This window comes from Lineus longissimus, chromosome 2, assembly GCF_910592395.1.
Source record: "Lineus longissimus chromosome 2, tnLinLong1.2, whole genome shotgun sequence".
Taxonomy (NCBI): Eukaryota; Metazoa; Nemertea; class Pilidiophora; order Heteronemertea; family Lineidae; genus Lineus; species Lineus longissimus.
Genome location: NC_088309.1, coordinates 28,619,759 through 28,633,240, shown reverse-complemented (window position 1 = coordinate 28,633,240; position 13,482 = coordinate 28,619,759). Strand labels below are relative to the sequence as shown.

The following is a 13,482-nucleotide window of genomic DNA, read 5'->3' as shown; positions in this document are numbered from 1 at the left end:
GGCTGCTGACACCTTGACCAACTTCAGACTTCTCAAGTCGTTTCACACGAAGTCACCAAATGGGTGTGGTCAAGGATGACAGGACTCGGACTGTGGAGGAAATCTCAATGAGATACTGAAGTCTTTGGGTCGAGACAATTTTGTTGATTTTTTTCCAACACAGGTAACTTGTGGTGTTGTAGTCAGATGGAATGGCTTTTATCTCGGGTAGTAGTGTCCGAGGGACGAGGTTGTGAATGTTTCTCATGACGGGAAGCTGTATCGCATCCAGGTAGACAAGGTTAGCTGTGTCTGTGATGAATCTAGGACAGGTACACGCTACAAGCATCATTCACCGCTGCTCACCGAGAGAAATTATCAAAGATGGATTGCTGGCGACTGACTTTTTTACCTCTGTGCACTTTTGGCATTTCACGGTAAAGTGGCGTGATTCAGGCATCTGCGCTGGCTTCTAATCGACTCTCTACGTCAAGCGTGGTGCTCTATATCTTGGCATGTTATTCGCTCTAGTCTTGAGTCTGTCTTCTTGATGGTTTTCACTTCCTTTGACTGGAGCAATGAAGTTAGCCATTCACTTGCTTGAAGAACTGTGCCATAGCTACTGTAGCTTGTATTGGTGTCCTTGAACTTGAACCAACAGGTGGACTGTACCTTTAAGAAAGATTGTCATCCTTATCGCTGTTAAAAAGTTGTAGATTAAGTGGCGGGCAGATGGTAGCAGCTCGGTCCGATGACAAGTGAGCCGCAGCAATGAACCATCAGAGATTCCATTGAGTTTGTTCAGCGTAGCGATAAGAAAAGAAAGGTTGGAAGCTGGTGTTCCTGTGGAGATGGTTCAGTGGAGGCTGGCCTCCATCCTTCATGGGAAGGAGCATCACCAACCTCGTCCCATACCTGACAGTCAGTTGGAACATACATGTGTTTTTACTGCAATAAGCCCTAACCCCCTCCCACCTGAACAGGCAGGACCGAGGTTGTAAAAGAGTGTTGTGGGCAGTGGGGCACTGATGCTGAGTATCAGTGAGTGTTTTAACACCAAACAGTGAGAGTAACACTAATCTGGTGGTGGAACGGGTCAGGGTTGGCACTGATTAGAAACTGCAGTGACACACAACAGACTTCCCGCAAGCCCGGACACTGATGTAAATCTGCTTGGCTTTGAGTGAACCCATTCTGTGTGTCCCTTGTGATTAGCAGTCACTGAAATATTCACCAATGTTTGGGTTGTGTTTTTCTGTGGTCACTTGTGAATAATTAACATACAGTATGTGTGACGGGTCAACAAATGACTCACACTCTATCTTGTCTTGTCCCATTACTTACCATTGATGACCTGTGCACTCTATATATTTGTGAGTGTGCATGGTCTGTGTGCCTAGATCAGCTGTAGGTTGAGGCAATAAACAGTTGTGGGCTGAGGATAATATCTCCTCAGACAACCACTGAACCATTGGAGCCAGCGAAGTCATCCATCCTTGAGCTGACTTCATTGGATGTCATCCATCAACGCAGATCCAGCCATAAAAAAACAATCGAGTGTCTCCAGTCATCTTGTGGTGTGACATCTTGTATAGGTTTAATTTAATCATACTTAACTCTGACTCTGATGGCTTTCATGAACAAACTCGAAACTACAGCCGTGACCAACATTGTCAATAACCTGAGTCATTTTGGTCGCGTTGCGGTGATCTCATTCACTGCCTGGAGGTTGGCAGTGATATGTCTCCGAGAGACTCGCTAGAGCCGGCGAAATGACCCATAAAATCGGCAAATCGGGGATAAGTCATAGGATGATCTGTTGCCAGTGCGGTAGACAGCTTGTCCAAGCAGTGCACCGCCTGATCAACAGTCTTCTTTTTGCCCTTGATAAATGACTCTGTAGCTCATCTGTTTTATGTTATCTATCATTCCCAAAGTTCCCATTCGGAGAGTGAGTTGGGGTCCAGGTTGTCAGCAGTTTGCTACTGACCTTGGGCAGGACACTTAATGACTTAACTTCCCTTGATGTGTGATTTTAGTCTCGGTCTCACTCATATAAAACTTGTTGAACTGTCTTCACTCTTGCATGGGAAGTTTTAAGTCCTTCTGCACAATAAAGTATCAGTTATCATTCACATCCCTCAATATATACAATGCAATATTTGATATGCCATAACCCCCTTGCACTATCTCCATCCAACCTTTCTTCGGCTCAGAAAGTGCCCCACCAAAGTTGTATGCTAAAAGCAATGCAATTGACAAGCATTTGCGTGAGCTCCATCTACTTATCTGTGATGTCTTTGGCACTCCCAAAGTCACTTTCCCAAACCAGCGGCATGTGCCATATCGACCTGACCATCAACAGCTTCTCGTCTTGTTGATCTGGCCATGATGACAGCCTATCCCGCCTGTCATCGCCCAGTCAATATTCCATGGACGGGCATATTAAGAGTCTCCTCTAAGCCGTTATGCTCCGTCCAAGTCATCTAACAATTCCAAGCCACACTTAGGACATTAGCTGTCCAAGCACATTACAGCGCTGGAACGATGCCTGAAGGCACTCGCCATCCAATCCCTCGCGCTCTGCTATTGACACTTTATGGACAATCCATATTGAGGGAAGACTGTCCGAGATAATAGCCTTTATGGCGCGCGCCGCTTTATAAACCCCCGGTGCTAACTCCTCTTTTATCTCCATGTGGAGATTTGTCATTTGCAGCGGCGCGTCAAGCTCCGGCCACTGTGGGTATTTCCAGGTCTCTCTGATCTCTATTGACTCGCCGTGGACCGATTAGACTTTGACGTGAAACTGTTCAGCCCCATGGGCCGCAGTTTGTCAACACCAGCTTTCTGCATTGATCATTAATGGACAGCGATCCGATTCTGGTCACATCCTCCGGCTGAGGGCTCGATAAGCTTCTTTCACCCCATTTTGACATTCTGGAAAGTGACCTCATCTCTTCGCTAACATTTGTTTCCGCGTAAACTGGCTTTCCTGTGCAGCACTTAGCCTCGATAAGTCCAAGTCAACTACCTGTGATCCAGTTTGTCATTTTGACTTGGGAAGACAGATTTGATATTTGTACTTATCGCAAGAAAAGTTGAGAACTATATTGTGATGGGTTTTGCTTGGTTGTGTTGCGCATACTCGAGGGGGGAATAATGGTCAGATATGATGTGTATGAGCTTTATGAAAGTATTCATCCCATTTAGTGTTCCTCCTGAACGAATGACAATGGTATTGAAGTGGATCATGGAATATGACATGACCATTTAATCGTGTCTAATCGGCCGCCTGAGGAAGCGATCTCAAGATTTAACTTACTGATTCTGTCGGAATATGAAGTCAAGATTCTTGTTGCTGTCGTTTATGCCAGTCATACGTGTGAAAGTATCGTGAAAGAGCTTGAAGGGATGGGGGTGAAGTGATCTGATGGCAGCACATCACATCTTCACACAACATTTCAAGTGCTAAGACCCGTCCTTTTCAACCTGCTTTAGCCGCTTTCAATTGTTGACAAGTTGAAGGTTTCATGATCCTAGTCAACTTCATATTTGCATGAAAGGAATTGTCTGCCTGGTCTTCAACTAAAGTGTAACTATAGTTGGCATTCTAGGCTGTAGATTATTATTCAGAAAAAAACTTTTATTTCATTTCATCATTTACTGACAAGATTATGCAAAATTTCTTTCTGCCTCAAAAAATGTCTGATATTTGGGAAGATGAGGATTGTGTCAGCTAGATGCACTAAAAAACAGACTAAAAAAGAATATATAGGAAAAAGTGTTGACATGTATGTCTTAAAATGTATGGAAGCCAAAAAAAGGTGCACTTTTCAAATTTTCCTTAAAAAACTTTGAGTGCCCACATTGAAGTGATGTGGTCAAATGTGGCTCTCATACTCTCGCCCTTCTGGCAGCTTGCTGACCTGTGCGAGACTGACATACTCTAAAGACCAGTCGCGATGACAGCACGGTCAGCCACAAATAATGAGAGGATTCCACATGTCGCTTGTATGTTACCGGAGATTAGCGATGCCTAAAAAAGATGACAGGAGAGAAGTCGATATGTGGTTGGTCAACGGATTACCGACTTTACATTGATTTTGGCACTGAGTCCTGGGCAAACTGTAGTGAATGCCATGGAAATGATGCAGGTTTTTTCTGTGAAGTTTGTTGATAATCTGTTGTCTTATGCCTTTGTTGAGATGTGCTGTGTTTGGTAATGTTTTGTCTGTCCCCCTCAATCCTGCCATCGAGAAACAGTCTCAAGGCAGAATCAGAATGGGGCATTTGTAAAACAATTGTGTCAGAGATTGAAAAGAAAAAGAAATAGAGCTCTAAACATCAATGAGATGAAATATTTTATGAATGGAGTGACCCAATTGGTCTGCAAAAAACAGTTCAATGTCTTCACTTGTAATCTTGAATGATATGATCCACGTTTTTATCGACCTTTTCTCATTAGATTCCTGACATTACTCGCTGCTGTTTTGTGACCTTAATTATAATAGAGAAACAATTAAACTTGTCATTAATTGCTCCGATAGTTTTTCATGCAGATATGTAACAGAATGTCAGATTGAGGACATGAAATAAATGCGGTGCATCGGATGGCGATGTTTCCTTGGCAGTGGTATGCCGATCATAAGTGACCTCGGAGCCTCCATTTCTCCGTTGATCACACCTGTCACGATGTGACATCACAGGGTATAAATGAGCTGTGGTCCATGACGTGCAATGGCAGTCGACGTGAACCAGCCACGGCATCGCATCACTCCGTTATGAACGTTGTCGATAAGATGACATTTGTTGCATATGCTCATTATGGATTCAGTGACTAACGTGTTGGCTCAACTACACTGCTGGGATCATCATAATAGTCTCATTTCTTTTACTGTCCAGCGAAAGGTAGGTGACATCAATGGACTACTCGTTTTTTCTGGCAAGTACAATTACCCTCCTTAATTAGTTATGTCATGTGACATTTGTTGTTTACTTTTATCAAAGGTTTGGGCTTCCACAGTGTGAGCGGATACAGTTGATTCATTGATGGTTTGTTGAAGGTGACAATCATCAAGAGGATTGTCAATACTATTCTCCACTGCCAAAACATCAACGAATGTCACCTCTATGGCCTTTTAGTTTTATTCTCATGACACTGTTTGCAAGTACAATGTTATTTGGTGACCTATTGTTGGACCTATTTCCTCTAAGTGCCTTCCCCTAGGATCTTTGCCTATGTAACTGTTATCAACTTACTCTGGCGCAGTGGTAGTATTTGGTTCGGTGCCGTTCCTTATGAGAATAATCATGCAGAGTGTCGTTCCTCTGTGATTTCAACGGCAGGCACATGTGTTTGAATATCAGTGACGAGCCCACACCGTAGCGCCCACACTCAACACATTAAACCCAACTTTACCATTATGTGTCAACATGTCATTCGCTTCCAAAGCACACACATTTGAGACCAGGATGGGTGCAGGAACCAGTCTGATGTGGTGACATGGTCGTCGTTGCAATTATGCTGTCCCGTTCAGGAAATTAACGTGTGACTAATGACAGAGTGGTGTGTTCGGGTCTCATTGACAGTAGACATGTCATTCCCACAGACCGTTTCATTGTGGCGGCCAATTTAGCTACGACCATTTTGCACATGGTATCTACCGAAACTGCTGGTAACTTGTGCTAAATGGTTTAAAGGCGGTCAGTTGTAAATGTATGTCAGAATCTTGAGGATGAAAAAAATTTCTGAGTCCAAATATTTTTTTCACTTTTTTTTTTTGGCTCAAAATGAAGAAACATCATCAGCCCAAAAAAATTTTTGGCTTTGAAAATCTTTCAGAATTTTGAACTTTTGAAAAAATTCTACTCTGAAGGATGAAAAAATTACGAAATTCCAATTATTTTTTTCATTTGTTTTTTTTCTGCTCTGGGTCCAATGAGTGGTTGTTGTTACTGGGATTCCACTGTACCGTGTAAATACTCAGTCAATACAAGTTTTTGCCTCATTTGCATTCGTCATATATCATGATGCTTAGTGTTCCATGTGACCGGATTCATTTGACGTTCTCTAGCCAGTTTCCGTATCCCATCGTATTTGCCCCGTTAGACGACTTGACAGCAATGGGCTTTATGTACAAGTACTCGTACCAATGTGCAGCACATATGCACATACCTAATACTGGTTTGCTGCTGGCTAGAATCCCCTCTCAGTCCCGGGACACAAGAGCCCAATCAGCGCGGAGCTGACGTCCATGACAATGTGTAATCTGAGGGAGCCTGGGACTTCTACCCTCTCTTTCAATGTAAAGATGTCTCGACATGTCACACAAGATACCGGGAGCCGTTTGACTTGCAACATTTCCTCTGATAACGCTATATCTCCAAACGAAAATCAATGGCGTCCAAGCTGGTTTTCAGACGCTCCGTGTCATCTATGAATACGCAAGTGGCCGGGTGGGAGAGCGGACACATGCTTGCTGACCTCACCGCGTCGATACAAGGAAACAGTGCGACTTGCCTTACATACTTGGCGGGCTGAGGGGGACCTTCGGCGGGAAATAAATCACCGCCCTGGGAACTTGTTGACAGGATAAGGACTATCATCTCACGAGATATCAGTGGCATCGCAATCTGTAGTTTAGGCAGGACGTCCTGGCCTGGAAGATTGACTTGTCTGTGTGGTCTGTGTGGCAACTGATTCTGGAGGTTAGAGTAAGAGTGATTGAAACTGGCAGGTCAAGCATGTCCAATACTCAAAGAATGTCAAAGTCAAGCTGAATTTCTTGCAAACTTTAACCCGAATGGCATCAGCAAGTTCCGATGAGTGAGTTATCACCACTTGTTGCATCTTGAGGTCGACTTTGTGAGGAATTTGAAAGCTAATCCGTTGCTGAAATGATGCAATTAGCAGGAGTATGATGTGATGATCCTTACAAATACTCAGTTAGCTACATCATCGTATGATCATTATTTGTATTACTCATCTTGTGCCATTTGTTTAGGTAAGCTCACAAATCGATTTCGATTGACTTTTACATGATTTACATCATTTACATCAACGAATGTCACCTCTATGGCCTTTTAGTTTTATTCTCATGACACTGTTTGCAAGTACAATGTTATTTGGTGACCTATTGTTGGACCTATTTCCTCTAAGTGCCTTCCCCTAGGATCTTTGCCTATGTAACTGTTATCAACTTACTCTGGCGCAGTGGTAGTATTTGGTTCGGTGCCGTTCCTTATGAGAATAATCATGCAGAGTGTCGTTCCTCTGTGATTTCAACGGCAGGCACATGTGTTTGAATATCAGTGACGAGCCCACACCGTAGCGCCCACACTCAACACATTAAACCCAACTTTACCATTATGTGTCAACATGTCATTCGCTTCCAAAGCACACACATTTGAGACCAGGATGGGTGCAGGAACCAGTCTGATGTGGTGACATGGTCGTCGTTGCAATTATGCTGTCCCGTTCAGGAAATTAACGTGTGACTAATGACAGAGTGGTGTGTTCGGGTCTCATTGACAGTAGACATGTCATTCCCACAGACCGTTTCATTGTGGCGGCCAATTTAGCTACGACCATTTTGCACATGGTATCTACCGAAACTGCTGGTAACTTGTGCTAAATGGTTTAAAGGCGGTCAGTTGTAAATGTATGTCAGAATCTTGAGGATGAAAAAAATTTCTGAGTCCAAATATTTTTTTCACTTTTTTTTTTTGGCTCAAAATGAAGAAACATCATCAGCCCAAAAAAATTTTTGGCTTTGAAAATCTTTCAGAATTTTGAACTTTTGAAAAAATTCTACTCTGAAGGATGAAAAAATTACGAAATTCCAATTATTTTTTTCATTTGTTTTTTTTCTGCTCTGGGTCCAATGAGTGGTTGTTGTTACTGGGATTCCACTGTACCGTGTAAATACTCAGTCAATACAAGTTTTTGCCTCATTTGCATTCGTCATATATCATGATGCTTAGTGTTCCATGTGACCGGATTCATTTGACGTTCTCTAGCCAGTTTCCGTATCCCATCGTATTTGCCCCGTTAGACGACTTGACAGCAATGGGCTTTATGTACAAGTACTCGTACCAATGTGCAGCACATATGCACATACCTAATACTGGTTTGCTGCTGGCTAGAATCCCCTCTCAGTCCCGGGACACAAGAGCCCAATCAGCGCGGAGCTGACGTCCATGACAATGTGTAATCTGAGGGAGCCTGGGACTTCTACCCTCTCTTTCAATGTAAAGATGTCTCGACATGTCACACAAGATACCGGGAGCCGTTTGACTTGCAACATTTCCTCTGATAACGCTATATCTCCAAACGAAAATCAATGGCGTCCAAGCTGGTTTTCAGACGCTCCGTGTCATCTATGAATACGCAAGTGGCCGGGTGGGAGAGCGGACACATGCTTGCTGACCTCACCGCGTCGATACAAGGAAACAGTGCGACTTGCCTTACATACTTGGCGGGCTGAGGGGGACCTTCGGCGGGAAATAAATCACCGCCCTGGGAACTTGTTGACAGGATAAGGACTATCATCTCACGAGATATCAGTGGCATCGCAATCTGTAGTTTAGGCAGGACGTCCTGGCCTGGAAGATTGACTTGTCTGTGTGGTCTGTGTGGCAACTGATTCTGGAGGTTAGAGTAAGAGTGATTGAAACTGGCAGGTCAAGCATGTCCAATACTCAAAGAATGTCAAAGTCAAGCTGAATTTCTTGCAAACTTTAACCCGAATGGCATCAGCAAGTTCCGATGAGTGAGTTATCACCACTTGTTGCATCTTGAGGTCGACTTTGTGAGGAATTTGAAAGCTAATCCGTTGCTGAAATGATGCAATTAGCAGGAGTATGATGTGATGATCCTTACAAATACTCAGTTAGCTACATCATCGTATGATCATTATTTGTATTACTCATCTTGTGCCATTTGTTTAGGTAAGCTCACAAATCGATTTCGATTGACTTTTACATGATTTAGTGGCTGTCAGAATTTACAAATTTACAATCAGAATTTGAATTGTGGATTTGCTTGGTGGAATAAAGAATATGTCTCTGAAGGGGAATTGAACCCATGACACGTCTCAGTTCGTTCACTTTCCTCAGACTTCATCAAAGCGTGATGTGTGCATTGTTTGGCCACCTGATTGAAGAACTTCACATTAACTCCCATAAATGATTCAGTCAAATTACCTCTCAAAATAATGCTGTCCATTTCTTAGTACAAGATGCGGCAAATATTCCACAAAAAGTGACACTATTTCAGAATTTATGGCAAACCTGATGAGTAACTAGCCATGTTCAGATAAGTTTGTGAAAAAGTTTTTCTCAATAGTGAAAAAGAGGTGCCCCCTGACGCTTGGTGTATGAAGGCCACATAATTGAATACTTGATCAGCTGCACAAGAAAGGAAGGAAAAACGTGGTGTAAGTGTCCTCTGTGTCACATTGCTGGTCGTAAGGAAAAACGTGTTCTCTTTAAAACCTCAGCCAAGTAGATAGGCTGGCGGTGAAATTAACCTCGGCAGTTATCTTGGCAAAAAACTTGTTTGCTTTTCTCATTGTGGCGGGTGAAAAGCGCACATGAAGTGGTTGCCACATCCCATTCACTCGAGAAGACGTAATCAGACTTTACACGAGGGACGACCCCACAAGTCATCTGATTGGCTATACACATTAATGGCGTAACTTCATTTTCTGCGGGACTATGAATTGGACCTGTAACAACTGTCATTCTGCGGTAGAAATGATGGGAATAGTTGCGGTTCATGGTGGCAACGATTAACTTTCCATGCATTCAAAATGCAAATGGTTTTAAAATCACTCAACTTTGAAACTTGTCAAATTTCTTTCCGGTTCCTCAAGCTAATAAGTACCCTCTGGGCGGTGATAGACAAAGCAATTATGACGCTATATCTAATTTGCATTTGAAATAGCCATCCTATTATGCGAGCGCTACTGGTACTGTTGCGGGCTCTCATTTGCGTTTGTCTCGTGGGTGATTTTCCAAGTCACACTGACCAAACGATCATGCAATTAAACTGTATAACGATGATCTGGGGGACGATCCAACATGGCCTGGGGATAATTTAGACATAAACCAACATAATAAGGATTTGATACTATGTACATAATGGCCCGACACATGGTCTCCTGTCAAAAATTAGCCTGCCAACAGCCATTTGCCTCCACACAATTTTGACACTTCCTATTAGCAAACTCTTTTGCTGAGTCGGAAACAATACTCGAATGTCAACGTGGGTTTTTTTCTCTGTTCATCTTGGAATTACCTTGGGTCCCAATAGAACAACAAAATTACTTCAGACCATTTACTGGTCATTGGCGTTGTGATAAATGAGAGACATTTTACTGGTGGACAAACTAGCTCAGAGACTTCACTAATACCCAAGACGTTTTTTCGTTATCTTGTGAGATGACTTCCTATCTCAATTCTGTGCCAAAGTTACTAATCATGCTCCAAGCAGGTGCACTCGCTGCCTAGGAATGGAATAATGCATAATTTTGGGCAGTTTTAGAAGCAAAGATGCTGTGAGCAACAGAAGTGCTATCCACTTTGACAAAAGCAAGAAAAGGAAGCCAGTCATCTTTGCGGTGATATGAAAACAAGCAGGCTGGTTTCATGTTTAGTGCATTGGGTCTCAATCCAAAGTTGTTCCTGGGTGAGGGAGATTCAAGAGGATTGCACTATCCGCATGTCTCCTTTCATACCAAAAGCAGTAGGGTTCAAACAAATCTCCAGATTCGGTTCATGAGTTTCTCCCTACCCCTTTCTAATGCTTCATCCGTTGACGAGCCCTCAGAGCTATCGTCACCAGTTGATCACAGCTAAAACACTGGACATATGTTAGCTGGTAATCGTAATAAAACGTTGGGTCTCATCCACCAGTGAGCAGCTGAAAAACGAGTGATTATCATGTGTAATGGAGTGGATCCACTCGCTGGGCTTTCTAATGGTGATGTCCAATTACTGTCCTAAACCCATTGATTTCTGGGCGGCAAGATCATGCTGGAATGTGTGCACACTTGATGACACTGCAGTGGTGGGTTGGTGAACTATTACGTTATCAAATTGAAATGAGTAATAACAGAGGAAGGGTAGTGCCAGGACTAAGCCAAGAGGTACAAGGTTTGAATCTTCAGTATTTCATTGAAGAAGTTGTATTGACTTGGAAGAATGACTTGGACCAATAACTCATAATACCAGAAGTCTAGTAATGGTTGAAGTGTCAGCCGAGAAGACTTGGGTTCAACCCCCTAGCTGTGCAGGATGACTCCCCACTCTGGACAAGACACTCATTCATTGGGCTACACTTTCTTGACAGATTTGTTTCCTCTCACCAAATGAGCTTGCCGCAAAGGTGACAAATGCTCGGAAGTTTAGGCCAGTGACTTGTCATCAACTGCTCGGAGCAGATCACAAGTTCAAATGGCACTTGTATTAAGTAGTAGGTCCCAGTGGAACAATAAAAGGATGACACTAATCACTGTAATGCTATAGATACTGGTCACAGGTGTGGTGGGCGACTATCAATGTTAGTGATCACCAACTGACCACCTTACATTGGGCAATGACATTAGATAAATGACCATTGGTCTTGTCCCAGGGGACGGACACCGTTATAAACACTAGTTGAATTTGATTCACCACAACATGATGGGCGGTCAGGAGACTGGTTAATGATAGGTTGTCAGGAAGGTGGAGGTAGGACAAAGATGACACCTTTCAACATGAATACTTAGTCGAGCTCAAGATAGACATGGGCCCTCTCCTTTATCATGACTGGACACATGCCAAGCACTTTCAGTGCAAGTTACCCATTTAGAAAGGCACTTCAGTGTCAGTTTATGCCAATAGAGGCGAACACTTGCAAAGTCTTGTCTAATGCACCAAGTTGTCTTGAACTAATCAACATGGTGAAGTCCCCCAGCGGTACTTTGTGGCCGCTGCATGAACACATGCAATCTTTGTCTTGGCGGCGAATGTCAAGATGTCGCAATCAATAAAAACTATTGGCATGTGGATTGTTCATTACGTATGACATGATGCCTGAAAGCACTCCAGGGGGCGTTAATATTTAAAGGAGTGGCCAATTAAGTATCCGGCAGAGAAACAACCGAATACACCAAGGGTCGGCAAGAGCGATCTTGGGAGCGAGTCGTTATGGCGACACTGTACAGGACATGCATCAAACTAATTAGAAGTCGTCCAAACATGAGTAGGTTGGATCAATTTGATTAAGTTTGGTGATGTCGTAAAAAACGTTGACATGACACGGCCCCATTGGGACTGTCCTATGCATCTTTCATGTCGTATATGACGGTCTGCGTATTGGGACGTCATGTGATAACGTAATGGGCAGAGCAGAGCTTGTTAATGTTGCATGATGAACAAGTGCTGCGACTTGTATATGCTCATACAATTTGATTTCTGCAGCAGCTATTTGACACTTTTGTGACATGAACAACTTGTTCTACAATGACTGCAATCAAGTAATTGGTGGTTATACAAGTGCTGGCTAGTTTGCTTTGGTAGTCATCACTTCAATACACTGAGATACATGTATGTAAAGGTTCTATAAGTAGAAGGACATTCAGGCCTTCTTAGGCCAGTTCAGCATTGGAAGATGTTAGTTAAGATGGCCTTTCTGTTGTCTACATCTGCTTAGAGCTACTTGGTCATCTTTCAAGGTTGTTTTGAAAAGTTATGCTCAGTCACTCTGAATAAGTTTAGAAGACACCAATCCTTCAGACTCGCTTACAAATGTTTACGAAGGCTTTGCCCGAAGAAATCACCGCTAAGAAGACCGTCAGAGCAATCCCGCGGCTTGCAAGTTAGGTTGATTTGGTTGAGTTCAGGACGGCAGCCATGTCTACCTGTATCTTGCCTCTCTGATGTCTCCCGAGTAGCGCCTACTAACTAGAGCTGTCATTCCAGCTGGTACACGGCTAAAAATAGCGGCATCCTGCATAGGAGGACTTTATTTGGTGCTACCTTGTCATGTATACCTGACCGTGAGTATGGTACCCACTACCAGGTAGCATCGCCCAGCACAGCCTGACCAGCTGACTTCACCTAGCGCACCATTCAGTCATCTATCAGATTATTGCAGTAATGTTTTTCAAAGGTGCTGTGAAGCTTTGCCAGAGACTTCAGGAGACTTACTATTGGCCATTCCAAACTCTAGTGTCTGGTGTGGAAGTCTGTCTCAAGAATGGTGGAAGGAAACATATTTTACCTGAGCAGCTTTTGACTCAAATGGCATTAGATCATCCAATTAGGATTTCCCAAGGTCACTGATCAGTTAGAGGAAGGTGAATTGAGGTCAGTTTCAAAGTGACCTCTGTGGTTTAGGTCAGATGACATGAGGTCATTACCTTGAGGTCATTTTGACAGTGACCTTTGAGGCCCAGGTAAGGTGAAGTCAGGTCAGGTTGGCCTGGGACATGAAAGCAACATCTGAATTGAGGT

At 43.3% G+C, this 13,482-nt stretch overlaps 1 protein-coding gene across 4 annotated transcripts in view; it reads left to right on the top strand.

Moving 5' to 3' along the window:
- LOC135483403 (zinc finger protein basonuclin-2-like) overlaps positions 1-13,482 on the top strand; it is an 84,929-nt gene that overhangs the window by 34,287 nt on the left and 37,160 nt on the right. The window contains exon 1 of one of the 4 annotated variants that reach the window (XM_064764280.1): positions 4,825-4,890. The exons of the other annotated variants lie outside the window; for them this stretch is intronic. The gene's annotated coding sequence lies outside the window, so the exon portion shown is untranslated. Of the gene's footprint in view, positions 1-4,824; positions 4,891-13,482 lie in introns of those variants that run through there. 4 annotated transcript variants of the gene reach the window in all.